The following is a 17304-nucleotide window of genomic DNA, read 5'->3' as shown; positions in this document are numbered from 1 at the left end:
GTGTGTAACGTCGGGCGTGGGCTCGCCGGTCGTCAGCGGCAGAGAGAGGGCGTGGATCTGCAGGGGTGCGCCGGTTAGAGGCGTTGGCTGCAGTGCACTCGACGTGGGTTGTTTTTCCAGCCGGTTCTCAGTGGAAAAAATTTACGATAATTTGTAATTTTTAATTTCTAATTGCTCATAATAAAATTAATTCAAACTGATTTTCAAAGTAGATGTAGACCATCGAACTACTATATATCCTTGTGTTCTGTTTGAGTTCGGTTAAATTTTCACAGTTACTATTCTTGACGTTTTTTCGTAATGAGAAATCGACATTCTTGACATTAGATTTCTTAAAAATGGCAAAAAAAAGTGACACTTGATATTTAAAAAAGGTCAAGAAATATTGTAGTAGTGGTTAGAAAAGTTACGATGTACAATCAATCATATTTGCCTTTCCTTTGTGACTAATCATTCACAAATCATCACACTATCATTTTGGCCTATTATGAATAATATCTTCAATCTCTAACAAATGATAGAAATCTCTCAACCTTCCTATTTTGGATCTTTACCATTCAACCTATCAAGAAAAGAAACACTATAGTACTAGTGTGGAGTGATCTTTTGAAGTATGACTTTATGTTTAATCACAATTAAGTTAGCTCAATTGTATATATTACCCACTCATTGTTATCTTCACAAATCTCATTTTATTGTTAATGAAATAATTTGAGAAAATAGACATGTAAATAGTTTTTCTTTTTTCCCCTTGAAGAGGATATTTCATTATCAAATATCAGTATGTGAAAACGCTGGACGAAAGCAAGACTACATGAAAGCAAACAAATTCAGAGCTATAGAGTAAGAGTTATATTTTGAAAAGAACTTTGTTATGAATGATCAAAAGATTAGTGAGGTTGATAGCATATTCCCAAATTTGTAACTTCTTCTTGTTGATGTTCTTGAAACTATGGTTGTTCCTTTCGAGATCAGCAGATAACAATTGATAAATTGAATAATATCAAGTGACATTGAAAGGATTAGTTTTTAGAGCACAAAGCTTCCCGAACGGAGTCTCTACCACTCAATTAGTAAAAACATGTTTGTGAGTGATTTTGAAAGGTTTAAAATAATTTTTTTTACATGTTTAATATTACTCCAAAACATGTTCGCATTCATTCAAAACAATTTTTGATTTCATGAATATCATGTTTAAAAATGTAACATCACACATTAAATTAATTTTGAACGATTAAAAACATATTTTGAAGGTGACTTTGGACATGACAAAATCGATCTTAACTATTTTAAAATTACTCCGAAACATTCTATCAAATGATCTATTTCTATTTGATTATTATTAACCATACATGCATTATGACTAATTAAAAACAAAACTATAAATAAAATAATAAAAAAAAATTAAGACTCTGTTTTGTAATAAGTCATATGATTATATACCAGCTTAGAACTTGATTGATTTAAACGTGGTTTGATACCAATTTGATTTTTTATTCTTGATTTTTGAAAATATTTGTAGTAGGTGGATAACAAAACATAAAAATTTAGCAATGAAAGGAACTGTTTATAGACTTAAATTTCAAAAAATAAAATCTAAAAATTAAGGTTTCATTTGGTAACTATTTGGTTTTTTGTTTTTGTTTTTTAAAATTAAGTCTATTTCATCCATATTTCTTACAATAATTTGCATCTTTCTTAATTACAATGATTGAATTCTTAGCCAAATCCTAAAAACAAAAACAACTTTTTGAAAGCTACTTCTTTTAGTTCTCAAAATTTGGATTGGTTTTTTAGATCATTGATGAAAAGTGGATAACAAAGAAAGAAATTTAGAGGTGGAAGTAATGTTTATAGATTTAATTTTTAAAAATTAATGCCAACATGAGCGTAGTTTAACTGGCATAGTATTTATATTATCGATTTCGAAGTCAAAAGTTCAATTCTCTAAACCCACTCATTTTCGCTTTAAATCGTTAAAATGGCTAAACATTATATTATAAATAAAAAAAAATTGTGTCCAATTCTATAATTACTTTACTTACACACAACAAAAGTCCTTGGAACATAGTAAAATGTACTTGTATCACGAAATAATGTGACTAAATTGAAGTAGATAAATAAGTAAAAATACAAGTGGAAAAGGTATGGATTTTTTTTGTTCGTAAATTTATGATTGATATCAATCAATGGCACGTGGGGATGTTGAAGAAAATGCTCAACCCTCTTTGTTTATACTCTCTACGTTGGTCTATTCCCAAAAGCATTTATTTGAACAATAAAGTCCACAGAAACGTTACAAAAGCAATTAATAGACAAGTAGCCATACAAGCACATCCAAAAGCTTTCTTCGCCTCTGAATTGGACAGTACTTTTAAAATCATTGTTTATAATTTTGATCATAAATCCCACACCTTATGTTTATATATCAGACAATAAAAGCTTTTATGTAACCTAAAGTTTCAATCAAATCGTTATTTGATCATTTCATAAAGTTTAACAGTAATAAACAATTAGGTGACATTGTTTTTATTTTCTTTTAATGACCAACTAATCAATATCACATTAAGAATAAATGTAGTGGATAATAACCGCCACTCAAACTTTACTCAATTGAGTAAAATGGAGGATAGGGATCAATGCTTCGAAAAAGTTACTTGCACCCTTATAAATAATAAGGGTAATGTTGTCCCAGATAATTATGATTCTCTTGTTTGTAGGCCCAAACTACTCAACGGTCATCCAGACTCAGAGAAGATTGTATCCTTTAAGCTTCAAAACTCCTCAATCGTTTACCTGAATCCAGCTCAATCGTGTAGATGAAACTCTAAAGAACTAGGCGATAGTTCAATTATGTAAACGATATTAAAAAGTACTAGACATCGTGTAGGCGATAGTTGAATGGAATTAGACGATCGTATAGACGACAGCTGAGGAGTTAGACGATCGTATAGACAATGCAAAGTTGAGCTAGACGATCGTGTAAATGATGTAAGAGGAACTAAACGATCGTGTACACGATATTTTAGAAAAAGCTAGACGATAGTAGAGAAAGAAAAAACACAAGTATTTAAGTGGTACAGCCAAAGACCTACGTCCACTATGCAAATAGGGAGGATCTCTTTTATTACTTCTTTCTTTAAACTTCTTACAGAATGAATGCCTTGCTCACTCTCTTTTTCGTTATTCTCTCATTCATTTTCTTTTTATATAGGCTCTCGGAAGAAGCTCCGGTGGTTACAACAAACAAAACAGAAAGAGGCGACAACAATCAACTAATTACAACTTCTTTATCTTTGTTTCTTTATGTAACAAATAATAATAATAAAATGGCAAACTATATATCTACGTATAATTTTTTTAAATGATAAAACTATTAAAAACATTTTTAAATATAGCAAAATGTCGCTGCCTAAACATCTATTAATCTCTCATTTATATATTAATGATCTTTTCATACATAAACTAATATGAAACTTTGGTTGCACCTCTAAGAATGTATTACTAACCTAACATAGCTTCAAATATTTCACTTTACATAGTTGTCATCACTTTTTCATGTTAATAAAGTTGTTTTCACAAAATTTTTATACTTGTTGGTTTGACAGTTACAACACTGATGTCATCTTTGAGAATGATTTTGAAATAATTACAATTATTTTTGTCATTTTTAAAATCATTTGAAAAATACTTTTAGTCATCCAAAATCAATTAGAGTTATGAAAATTTTGTTTAAAAAAAAGTGTAAAATTAATTATTGAATTGATTTTGAAGGATTAAAAGTGAGTTTCGAACTAAAAAAGTGATTTTAACCATTTCAAAATCACGTTGAAACGCTCAAATAGTGTGTATATATATATTACCATGAATTTAATTTGTTACTGCAAAATCCCAACTTTTCTTAATAACAAAAAAAAAGAGAAAAAACACACACACACACAAGTAAAAAGAAGAAAAGGAATTGACTAAACTCTTTCTAGATTAATAATTGCCTATGTTTTTGAACTTCAGTTCGATTGAACCTGCGGTTTTCATGGCTTTTTGTCGATCTCAACAATAACAAAGTAGTCATATTTGCATCTTCCTTTTCATTTTGCCAGAATCCAAAATAGAACAACAAATGAAAGAGGTTAAGCTGCTAATGTGGCTTCTCCTCTCCCTTTACTTTTATTCAACAGGTAAAGATTATTTTTCTTTTAGCTGATTTTCCAAATTTGAATTTTAATGGTTAAAACGTCTCTCTGTTTTTTACTTTTCAAGTTTGTGTTCTAATACATTTCGTGTTATTATGTTAATTTCGTAAGAAAAACTTTGATTAATAGAAGAGTGATGGACGGAAGGTTGTAGTTGCCTTCTATCGATCAAATAATATGTATATTCTCAATCCTGGACTTCAACTAATAAGTAGTATCATTAGCAAAATTCAATCGAACCACAGGAAGTCTAAGATAAAATTACTCTAAGCTAAATTAGTCTTTGGAAAGCAGTAAAAACGGGAATTTTGAGTTTGAGTTGATAGGAAAAGTAAATTGAAGAAAAGTCAATTGTAGGAAAAGTAAGATAGTTTGGAGAGAAAGCGATACACACACGATTACCTTCGCCGAGTAAGAGATCCTTGGCTATCTATGGATGAATTCATTGATTTATCATGCAGAAGTTCATGGATTATCAAATTATCAAGCCTAATCGACTATGTAGAAAAAGCCAGACAGACTTCCTAGGGAAAACCAACGCGGATGTCGATTCCTAAATTAATTAAGTGTTGTCACTTAAGCCTATTCACTTAGCCAATCATATTAAGCCCATGGAAGATTAGAACATTGAGTTAAATTGGTCAAATCTAACTTGATGTATTTTCTTTCCTTAGATTTCGTTATCTTTAGTTACTGGATGACCCTAGAGATGCTAGAAGTTGATCCATAATTATAACTAAAACTTATTGCTACTCAAATTAAACATGTTATGGTTACAATTACAGATAAATATAACATGCATAGCATGGGCAAACGAACATACAAGTATTAATAATTAAGTTGTCAATTTAATCTACTTAGCATGTTCATCCTAAATATTCAAACAAATGATAGAAAACAAGAATAAACATAAAACTCAATAACATATATGAAAATCTCATTAGACCATAGAAATATGTCCAACAAACCTCAAAATCGACGTTTGGACCTTTAATCATTCATCGCAACATGAATCCCGACGCTAAAATAAATTACAAAGTAAAATACGAAGAAATCTCATAGGTTTCGACCAAGAATGGCCAAAACCGAGCCTAATGCTCTCAAAATCAGCTAAACTCTCCTCTTATTTGACCTAAAATCGAAAAGAAATATTTATAGAAATTGTTTAACGCATGGCATCGTGCCCTAAAGGGGCCTATATGGCCTGTGCCTTGTCGCAGTGTCTTCGCACACTCTGCTTCTATTCGAATTCGGAGTGTCGCGGTGCTACATCTTTGTGTAGCTATTGGAGATAAAACCGCTGCACTGAGTCTCTAGGGGTGTTTTTGTCTTTTTTTATCTTCGTTGAAGTCTCAGATGCTCTATTTAGCTCCTAATTGCTCCAAATTAATTTCGAATAGCCTGTAACACTCTGGAATGCATGAATTGCTTGAAATCCTAAAAACATGAACATATAAACACATAAACATCATAAATGAAGGAGATTAGAAACACTAAAATACACATTTTAGGTGCTATCAAGAAAATCTATTTAGACACAAGTTTAAAAATTTATGATCCCCAGTATATATTATTAGAGAAACATGCGATTTTTCAATGGAATTAGAAAAGTAACATATATATATATATATATTATAAAGACTATGAGGCCTTTCGAATTTTTCATTGTGTGATCCTCAACATATATTAAATAACCATGTGAGATTTCATCTCAAAAACCAAATTGAAAACGAGAAGAGTAAAATTCATGTATTTTATAAAGATTGTAAATTCCCAATATATGATCCTCAATTGCATAAACGAGTATATGAACAAATAGATGCAATATTGAAAATTCAAGATGTATTAAAGACATTTTAAATTAAAAGGAATAAATAGAAGTACATAATTAGTTCAATAATCTAAACTTATAACTTAACCTTACAATATTATTCACTCACATGATGGTGGGCTATACAATTATAGGTTTGAGGTAAAATTCATCATCTAGGTATACACACAAACCCTAAAAGCAAGAGAAACATTGTGTCTAATATTAATAAAGTTGAAAGACTAAATAGATACATGATGGAGAGGCAAAACGACATGTATAATTTAAGCTCGACCGTACACGAGTAGGGTATAGAGGGGGTGGACGGCAAATCACACACGGAATGTTCTAAAGAAAAAGAGTGTATTTAGTTGGGAAAGTTCCAAAGGAGAAAGGGCAAAGGGAAGTATAATAAAGGTAATTATAGGAGGTAGCAATGAATGGAGGCAATGAATTTGACTTGTTGTAATTTGTCAGTTTGTAAAGAAGAGGTTTCAAAAAGTGAAAGTGTTTTTAGGGTATTTAGGTCTTACACTGCCGCCTAAAAGCTTATCAAATGGCTTTGGATTCGTCTCTCAGCCAGCGGAAAGTGATTTTATCAAAACTTTGTTGAGAATTTATGTCCACAGAAGATGGTACTGTGGGTCATTGGTTTGGTTGTTCACCTAATCTTCAATTCCAACTATAGATTTCGTGGTGGATTTGGGGATGGATTCTCACAGCCTTGGAAATTATATCCCAAGGTGGGCAGTCTTTCTACTTTTACTCCCAATTATAATTATGTCTCCTTTCATAAATATTTTATTTTTAAAAAGTAAGGATATAAATGAGCTATTTGGAGTAGTAATCAAACACTTCAATTTTCTTTAAATGATTGCGTCCGTTTGGAGTGACTTGAAAAAAAGTGCTTTTAAAAAAACTCATTTTTATTTAAACACTCTTAATAAAAATTGATTAAAATACATTTGAAAAGTTATTTCGAGTTGTTGTCTAACACACCAATTTCTTCCAAAATGATTTTTTTTTTTTTAATTAAACACTTAGAAAATATATTCGAAACAGACACTTATTTTCAAAATTAAACACTTGAAAAGTTAAACCAAACATATCTTAAGCTTATATAAGCATCACTTCTATCTATTTCTTTCTATATTTGATGTCTACATTTTAAGATTATTTTTAAAATCAAAGCCCAATGTTGAAAACTAAGGTTTCGTTTGGTAATCATTTCATTTTTTGTTTTTAGTTTTTTGGAAATTAAGCCTATTTTTCTCAATTTCTTTTAATGATTTGTATTTTTTCTTAGATATGAGAGTTGAATTCTTAACCAAATTTCAAAAAATAAAAAATACTTTTTAAAAACTGTTTTTTTTATTAGTTTTCAAATTTTGGATTGGTTGTTGAAAATATTGGTAAAAAGTAAGGTAAGAAAATATAAAATTTAGAGATCGAATAAATATTTATAAGTTTAATTATAAAATTTAGAGGTCGAATAAATGTTTATAGGTTTAATTATATTTTCAAAAATAAAAATTAAAAGTGATTTTTCAAAAAAATATATGTTTATTTCAGGAAATTGGCTAACCATTCAAATCCTTATATAGGAATTATAAAAATTATGTGAAAAAACAACAACAAATTTCGAACACTACAAATTAAAAACCAAAAAATTGGGACGACATTATTCAATCGGACTCATTTACGTACACAACCTTGTGAAGAGTTGATGGTAATTAATAAATGGGCCTGTTCTGACACTAACAAACGCCACTGCATTATTGTGTTCTTTGAACTTTGTCTATATTTTTAGGATATTTATAATAGATTAAGCCATATATTTTTAGGATATTTATAATAGATTGAATGATAAAGAGAGCAAAATATAAAAATATAATACTTCTTTAAAATATTTAAAAATATGAAAGTGTTTACCGATTAACTTTTAAATTTTTTTTAATTTCTAATTTTTCTTCCCCTTATCTTGTTGTATGTCTTTTTTTTATTTAATTATTATTTTCTTTCCTTTTCCTCCCGTTCTTTCTTTCCTTTCTTTCCTTTCTTCTCTTTCTATTTTTTTTCTTTCATTTTCTCTCATTTTTTTTAAATTTTATTTCCTCTCCGATTTTTTTTTTTTTATTTTTTTTTAATTTTCTTTCCTTTCTCCAATTTTTTATTTTTTTTTATTTTTTCTTTCTTTAATTTTTTATTATTTTTTTAAAATTTTCTTTCCTTTCTCCATATTTTTATTCTTTTATTGTCTTTCCTTTCTTCAATTTATTTTTATTCTCTTCCCTTTCTGTTTTTTTTTTATTGTCTTTCCTTTCTCCATTCTTTTTAATTAACACGATAACTATTACTAATAATCTTCTATTATGGCTATCACCGATAGACTTCATCAATTATAATCAATCTTGAAATATTAACACATAAGGCTAACAATGATAGACTTCTATAACTAATTATGAACTTTCCAAGAAACTCGGTATATAGATTTCACCTAATTTCTATCACCGATATCACTAATATCACTCATATCGTGATTATCAGTGATATCTTATTTCACTCATCACATCACCAATAAGATGCTATCAATGATCTCATTGATATCATGCTATCAGTGATAGCTCCCTATCACCGATAACATGCTATCAGTAGTAGCTTCTACCACCAATAATGTACTATTAGTGGTAGCTTCTATCATTGATAATGTGCTATTAGTATTAGCTTCTATCACCGATAACATGCTATCAGTGGTAGCTTCTATTAATGATAGCTACTGACCACCTTATTGTCCTTTTCTTTGTCATTTCCAAACATTTATATGACCCCTTTTCTTTTCAATACCTCTCAAGGGCACTTATGTAAAAACAACGAACAACTAAACCAAATCCTTCTTTTTCATTTGATTTTGTAAACAAATATTATGGTATACAAATACACAAATATTTCAATTTGTGCTCTTCATTTTGGCCATCTATATAATTTTTTCAAGTTTATTTCTGATAGACATCATACTTTTAAAGTCTTATGAAAAGAAAAAAAAAAAACTATTGGCCTATCTAATATCATTTGCATTTCTCATTTTTGGATAAATAAACTTGTTTGATAACTATTCTCGTTTCTTATTTCAAACTTTTAAGAAATGTTTCTAAAAATGGCAAAAATTTGTGGACTAAAAAAATGTTTCTTTTAAATCCGTTTTATTTGCTATTTATATTTAATGTTTCATTATAATAATCAAACTTGATGATTGACTTGTTGGTATTAAGTCACTTATGAATTGGGTACTTTCAAAGTCTTAGGTACAAAACTCAATCTCATAATTCTTATGAAAAAAATAAAATAAGCAAAAACCGGATAAAGGAAAGAAAATTTAAAAAAAAAACAAAAGGAAAGAGAATAAGCAAAAATTGGAGAAAGGAAACAAAATGAAAGAGGAAAGGGAAGAAGCAAAATCCAGATAAAGGAAAGAAAATTAAAAAGGGGGGGGGGGAGAGAAGCAAAAATTGGAAGCAAAAACCGATGAAAGAAAAGAAAATTAAAAAATAAAAATAAAGCAAAGAAGCAAAAATCAGAGAAAAGAAAGAAAATAGAAAAATAAAAAAAATAAAGGAAAGAAGCAAAAATTGAAGAAAAGAAAGAAAATAAAAAAATAAAAAAATAAAAAAGAAAGAAGATGTGTAACAAGACAAGACAAGGGAAGGAGAAATTGAAAATTAGAACAAATTCAAAAGTTGACTCGTCAATACTTCTATATTTGCAAATATTTTAAAGATATGGTATATTTTTAGATTTTCCCTTATTTTACTATTTATTACAAATATCCCTTTTTTAAGTCCTCAAGTTTGCACCATTTTTTTTCATTTATTAAAAATTTGAAATAAGAAATGATAATAGTTAATGAACAAGTTTATTTCTAAAAAAATGATAAATGATAATGTTATCAAAGAGGCTAAGATTTTTTTTTTTTCCTTTTTATAGGACTTTAAGAGTATGAAGTGTTATTGGATTGTATCAGCAAACTGCAAGGATCAATAAGCACTCTAATTCATTAATTTTGGCAGAAACTAAAGTATGCTATTGCGGAAATAAATGAGTTTCAAGTCATACGTTTGTAGAACTCTTAAAATCTCGATTTTCAGCGACAAATCTCTCCAAATCTCGTTGTAGACCACCCCAAGATCTTCCACACTATTCTCTTGGTGCTCTAGATTGAGTTGTGGGACTCAAAATAAGCTTGAATTAAGGGAAGTTGGAGAAGTACTCACAGCAGCAATCCACTTGAAGAACACCTTCCTCACACGAATTATTCAGCAAAAATTCTACAGATTGCATGCTCCAAATTCACTCCAATCTTCTTAATATATTGCAGATTATCATGCAAAGAAAATGGTTGCATGAGATGCAGCTCACTCTTGGAGTAATTAAAGTCTAAATATGGTGGGTTATGGGTGAGCAACTATGAAGATGTAATGGAAAATACCATTTTTCCGTTTTGTGTATTTTTCATTTTTCAAATTCCAAATTTGATTTTAGAAAAACAATTTGACTTAAAAAATAAAAAGTTATTAATTTTATAAATTAATTTCATAAATCAATTTTTCTAATAAAATCAATAAATAATTATTTAAACAATTTAAACAATTCTAATTAATTTAATAGCAAATATTAAATTAATTTGACACAAATCTATTTTCATATATTTAAATCAAATTTAAATATTAATTCTCCAATTCCGCTTAATTCTTAAAGTTAAACGTATAATTATATCTCATATAATTACTAATTCCTTTAATTCTAATTTGAACGTTTCAAATTAACTTGTCACGCTACTCTAGAGCTAATCCATTTACGAACTAGTAGGGGACCTCGCAGACCTACAAATCATGGGCTCCAAGGATCCGAGATTAATTGGCTAAACTCATAAGACCGAATTAACCCCCATTCGTTAACTAATGGGTCACTCTACTAAAGCCGATAGTTAACTCCCCTGTAGATTTATTTTGTCCACTCGATATAACCATGATTAGTAAGTTAAGCCTTCACAGATTGTTTGTAATAACGGTTGGGTCAAATCTCTGTTTTACCCCTGAGATTACCTCTTGTTTCTTAAGTCTCACTGATCCTCTAATGCACAATTTATTTGTGATCCAATCAACAAACCGAGTCCCTCTCGAACGAATGAGAGGGTGGGGCCCCATATTTAAGACCCAGAATCAGCACTTAAAGAAACAACCTCTCTATTATCCCTAACAACGGGTAGGAGTGAATTCCATCTTGCACCCTATGTCCCCAGCTATCTATCCGGTTTTACACCTAAAATAGGAGTTTATTGAGCCGGCGCTGTTGAGCCAACCCTCACCTATGAAAATCTGAGGATAATCCTGAATAAAGAGGAGTTCATAGTTAGCTCAGGATTAAGGTTAAGTTACTTAGGTCATCGCTTTGAAATAGTTCGTCCTAAACAGTAAACTACGTTATAAAGTAAGAGTGACTGATTTCGTGGTTCGATCTTGTACAAACCCTTTTGCACATGAACATCCCCACTTCTCATGTCATAAAATGTACGAATTAGGATCACTTCGTTTGTAGCAATTTACAACTCTTTGAAACAACTACAGAGTAGGCCGCATCCAATAGTGTTACCAGAATAAGGCACCCAACTTCATTCATATACTATAGATCATTTTGACTATTTACTTGAACCTGATCCACTTTATGTCTCCGCATAAAGTTCAAGTATTCATGTAATAGTCAAGAGACTTTTAGGTTTATTGGATTTCTAATAAGCAAAAAATCTATTCAATAACATCTTATTAAATTTTCAGAATTAGTTCTATTGTTTACAAACCACAAGTTTTAGGACATAAAACCCAACATGAAGTCTATCAGTAGTATCACTGATAACATGTTATCGATGATACTATGATATCATGCTATCAATGAAAACTTTTATGCATAATTAAATAATCTTGAGGAGTCATTTCATCTCAAATACTACATTACATAATATATAAATACTATTAATAATATCCTTTACATTGAAAGCAATAGAAAGATATCACTGACAATGTAGAAGGATGTCATTCTATACCTATATGCAACAATAACAACATATAAACACACTACATGTATCAAAAAATTAATCAAATGACTCCAACTATTTACAAACAAGTATAACATGATATCAATTTCAAACAACAAAAAGCATTAAAACATTATCATTGATAGAAACTTATCAGCAATAGCCACTATTTGACTATCATTGATAGAAATATATCAATGATAGCAACTGATGACCCATTTCTCAAATTAAAAGCTATAACTAATAGCAGTATCACTAATAACAGCTATCAATAATAGCAACTGATAACACATTTCTCGAATTGAAAGCTATCATTGATAACAGCTATCAGTTGCTATCACTAATAACAGCTATTAGTGATATTCACCTATAGCAGAATCACTAATAGCAACTAGCAGCTATTAGTAATAGCAATTGATAGAACATTTCTTAAATTGAAAGTTATCATTGGTAGCAATGTCACTAATTGTAGCTATCAACGATAGCAACTAATAACATACTTCTCAAATTAAAAGTCATCATTGATAGTAGCTATCAATGATATTCACTAATAGCAGCTATTAGTGATAGCAACTGATAGCACACTTCTCAAATCGAAAAGCTACCACTGATAGCAGCTATTAGTGATAGCTATCGATAGCAGCTCCAGTCACTGATAGCACATTTCTCAAATTGGAAGCTATAGTTGGTAGCAGCTATTAGTGATAGCTTTTAATTTGATAAAACTTGAAAGCAATGTGTAAAATGGTGGTTGAGACTTGAATTCTATTTATGTAACGAGTCCTATTTTTTATTTTCGATAATGAAAATTTTCTAATTTTAGAATTTGATGGCAGGATTGAATAGTGGGTTTTGTTTCATAGATGTGAATATTTAAAATATATAAATTTCTTAGATCTTTTCGTTTTCTATGATATTTATGTTTTTTTCCCTATTATATTCATCTTAAACTTCAATTATTCTAATTAGTGCATTAATTTTAAACGAATATTGTATCAAGAACGATAATATATTTATTCAATTTATCCTTCCTTTAATTGTGAGTACCATTATCTCTTTAAAAAAATAAAGTTCATGATCATACGCACATGCATATGCTTCAATTAAGCAAGAATGAAGCAACTATTATAGGTTCAAATTTATCTATTTAAGATATTTTTATTTGTTCTAAGGATGTTTAGATTCAAATTTTCACTTCGTAACGCTCTAGTTCAAGATTTGGATTACGATTCAAAATATGGATAGACATTTTCTTACATCTCAATATGGATTCTTTCAGTATATTTTTTTTTAAAAAATTAATGCATTGTAAAGAAAAACAAAAAAATTATATAAAATGCATCCAACCTATTCTCAAGAATTTCAAGAGTCAAACTTCCTACTTTTGAGTGTGAAGCAAGATATTCTAAATAAATTGAAAATGCACTCTAAGGTTAAATGAGTTAAACTTGTTATATTAGCCAAGTATAGAATAAAAAGTTTAGCTGAGATTAAAAAGCTTGCTTTACTAATATTGACACTCAACTAAACAAAGTGAGATGAAGATTGTTTCAAGTTATGGCCAAAGAAAGAGATGTTTGTCGAACTCAACTTGAATCTATGCGTTGAATACAACTCATTGGAAAAGAAAGGAAGTGTTATATATGACTAGTGAGGGAAAATAATGGATGATCTTTTGACCAATTATATGCTCTAATGGATGAGGAAGAAAGATTCAATCAAATACAGTAACAACTTTGACCAACAAAATGAAACATCATTTCATTGACAACAAAGATTAATAAAGAAAAATACATATCTAGCAACGGTCTATTGAAATTTATAAATATAGCAAAAAGATATATTATGTATAATTTAATTAGAGTTGTCCTAGCTAAGTCGCTATAAATAAGATCTTATGGATTAAAGCCGATGATGCCTAACTATAAAGAAAAGGTTTTTTTTTTTTTTTTTTTACAAAAATTCTCTCTTAGGTTCTTGTTTGAATTGTAGTAAAGAAGATTTTATTGAAAAATTTAATTATATATCACTAACATTCACCGAAGACAACATTAAAAAGATTTGAATACACAATTTCCCTGGATCACTTACTCTGATACTATTTAAATCACTAATTGACTCAAAAGATTAAGTTAGTGGGTAAAGACAAAATTTATATATCACTAGCAAACCTCAGAAAAAATCTCCATTGAATTTCAAGGTGTATAATGCTTAAACCATACTTTTTAGTTTAATTCTTAATGAAATCAAAGAAGATCCATTGCTTCTACATGGGATTAAGTTGTTATTCCCTTCGTGGAGTTGAAATTATTTACAACACTAAAATTAATTTACTAAGATGATATTAACTTTTTCTCTAACCCTTGACATTTTGTATCATTTTTTTTCTCTTAAAGAACTTTCAATTTAATATTTTGATAAGTGTGATGTTGCAATCTAGCTTTATTTATTTATTTTTTTTAACAATATATTAGAGGTTGAAGGATCAGTAGATACATCAAGATATCTCAACTAGGTTGACATATCTTTAACGTCCTCATCATCATGCCCTTGATTCCAAAAGTAATGCATTGCTCGAAAAATATATACAGAGGGAGCTGGAGGAAGCTCAATGTTCAAGACAAAAGGAGGAGAGGTTAAAGAAAAACCTTTCAATTTAGAGAAATAGAATACAAGATATATAATATCTTTCCAAAGGGGATTAGAGGTTTTTTCTTCATTTCGAAATGTTTTACAGTTTCATTGCAGCCAGATGCATCGCAGACAAGCAGCTATCAAAGGTCTACGAAATTTGGGATTCCATATATTGTTCTTTGCAAACCATAGATCACAAATGGTAATTAGTTTGTCCTCAGCCAAAGCAAAAGATGTAGAGTGTTGGATGTTTAAGAGTCCATCGACATTCCAATGATGTAACCAGAAGAGTGTGGAGTTACCATTGCGAACAAATCTTTGTATTTTGTTGATAACCTTGCTACCAAATTTAGAGATATGAAACTAGGGGGCCCTCGAGCTTTCGAACCTACAAACATCTGGTATGATCTGAAGAGAAGGGGTATCATATTTACTATCAATTAGCAATTTCCACAAACTATCAGGCTCCTTGAAGTGACGCCAAATCCATTTACGAAGAAGAGCCTCATTTGTGATTTTGAGTTAGTCGATGCCAAAGTGACCCTTGTCTTTTGGTAGAGTAATAAGATCCACCATTCTTTACTGGTCCTTCTCAAATAAAATCTCTCATCAGCTTCTCAATAGCTTTACAGACAGAGATTATAGGGGTTTAGATCATAATAGGTAGAAAGATTAATGAGCACGGCTTGTAGCAGGGTCAATTTACAACCCTTTGATATATATATGTATACTTCCAAGACTCAAATTTTTCTCAATTTTCTTGATGATTGGAAACTAAAAAGCAGGGGATTTCATACTACCTATTAAAGAGCCATACCCAAATATTCAATGGAAAGGGTAGAGGATCTAACCCCCCAATCTAGCTTTACTCTTAAACTTGGATAAGTGTTGTAATTTTTACTATCGAATAGAATTTTATTTTTGGAGTATAATTTAATAAAAGTGTTGGAGTTCTAAATTGGCTATATTTTTTTAAAAATGTTTAGGGTTTTCATTGCTCTGTTTGGTGGTTGTCTCAGAAAATGTCCCACAGGATATTTCTCAAGATGCTAATTCTATAAATTATTTGTTTCCTTATATAGAATATTCTATGATTTTATTTCTCTGGGATGTTTTCCTTATTTATGGTTTGTCGAATTTGAATGGGTATTTTTCTTCCTTCTGTTGTGCCTATTTAAGGATAAGATGTTGTCATGCTTGGAACATCGCTTCTGTTTTGTGTTTAGTGAAATTGTATGTTGCAGTCGAACGATAGAGTGCCTTGTAGTTTATCGAGTTTGTGAAGCAAGAAGTTCAAACTGTATTTCGTGGCATGTTGTATCATGGTTCTTGAGGTTTGAATCAATCTTGAAAAGAGATCCTTGACCTAAAGAGGAGCGTAAGGCATTTTAAAAATAAAAAATTGTGACATTTACAGTCCTAAGAAAAATTGTTGCATAAAACTTTGAAAAGCGTAGTACAAAGTTATAAAAACTTCACTTCCTAAAATGGACCTAGCCGAAATGAGGTTATTTTAACATTTTAAAAATAAAAAATTGTGAGATTGCTACGTTGTCTCTCGGGTTTGACACTGTCAACTTATGTGCTCCTTGACTTCTAGGGTTGAAGTGTTGTATGTTCAATCACTACTTTCAGGATTTCAACAAGACGAAAACGGTAGTATGCTTCTTCCATCAATTGTGTATGATGGCATCGTGATACTCTCCTGCAACGTCAACATTAAAATAATAAATAAGGATATGTTTACTCAAACAAATATTTATATTTGCTTTCACCAATGAAGATTGTGATTGCTCTTACGTTTGTCAATTGTCTCACTTTTTTTCCTCTCAAATTTATTATATCCTTTTCTTATAGATGATTTTTAAGTAAGCGTTTAAAGTTAAGAAAGTTAGTTGGTCATATAGATACGTATTAGTTAATTTGAAATCTATATTTAATCATATTTTTAAATAAGTTAGACGATGGGATTGTTAGTTGTATCATCACCATATAATTTTTGTCGTCAATATAATTTAAAGGATAAAAAGGGCCCAACAATGTTTGAAAGATGTAACTATTCCCACAAACAGTTCCTTTATTACTAATCAGATTTGATCATGATAAATGCTATCTTCTCATTTTATATAACAATCTTTCAATTCATATAATCATTGTCCAATAAAATATTAATAAACTAAAAAAATTAAGTTAATGGTTTTAAATGGAAATATGTTAAAAATATTTTCAAATATAGCATCTTGTCAATATCTATTAATGATAGACAATATTAAATATTGATAGTGTTTAGGTATTGATAGATATCTATTAGTATTTATAGACACTGATAGATGTCTATTAGTGATAGACTCTAATAGACAAAATTGTAGCAAAATGTCACTATCTATTAATGTCTATCACTATCAAGTTTATTAGTATCTATCACTGATGAACAGTGAGTGATATTTTGCTATATTTGTAAATAAGTTGGCTCATTTTCTTGAAAACAATAGGAAAAAAATAATTACCTTTGTTATATAATTAAATTTTTATTCATAAAAAAATATTGTTGATCTTTGAACTTTTGAAAGCGATAACTTAGT

This window comes from Benincasa hispida, chromosome 12 (genome assembly GCF_027475165.1).
Source record: "Benincasa hispida cultivar pf3 chromosome 12, pf3_genome.v1.1, whole genome shotgun sequence".
NCBI lineage: Eukaryota > Viridiplantae > Streptophyta > Magnoliopsida > Cucurbitales > Cucurbitaceae > Benincasa > Benincasa hispida.
The sequence above is the reverse complement of the archived record's forward strand: the minus strand, read 5'-3'. Positions refer to the sequence as shown.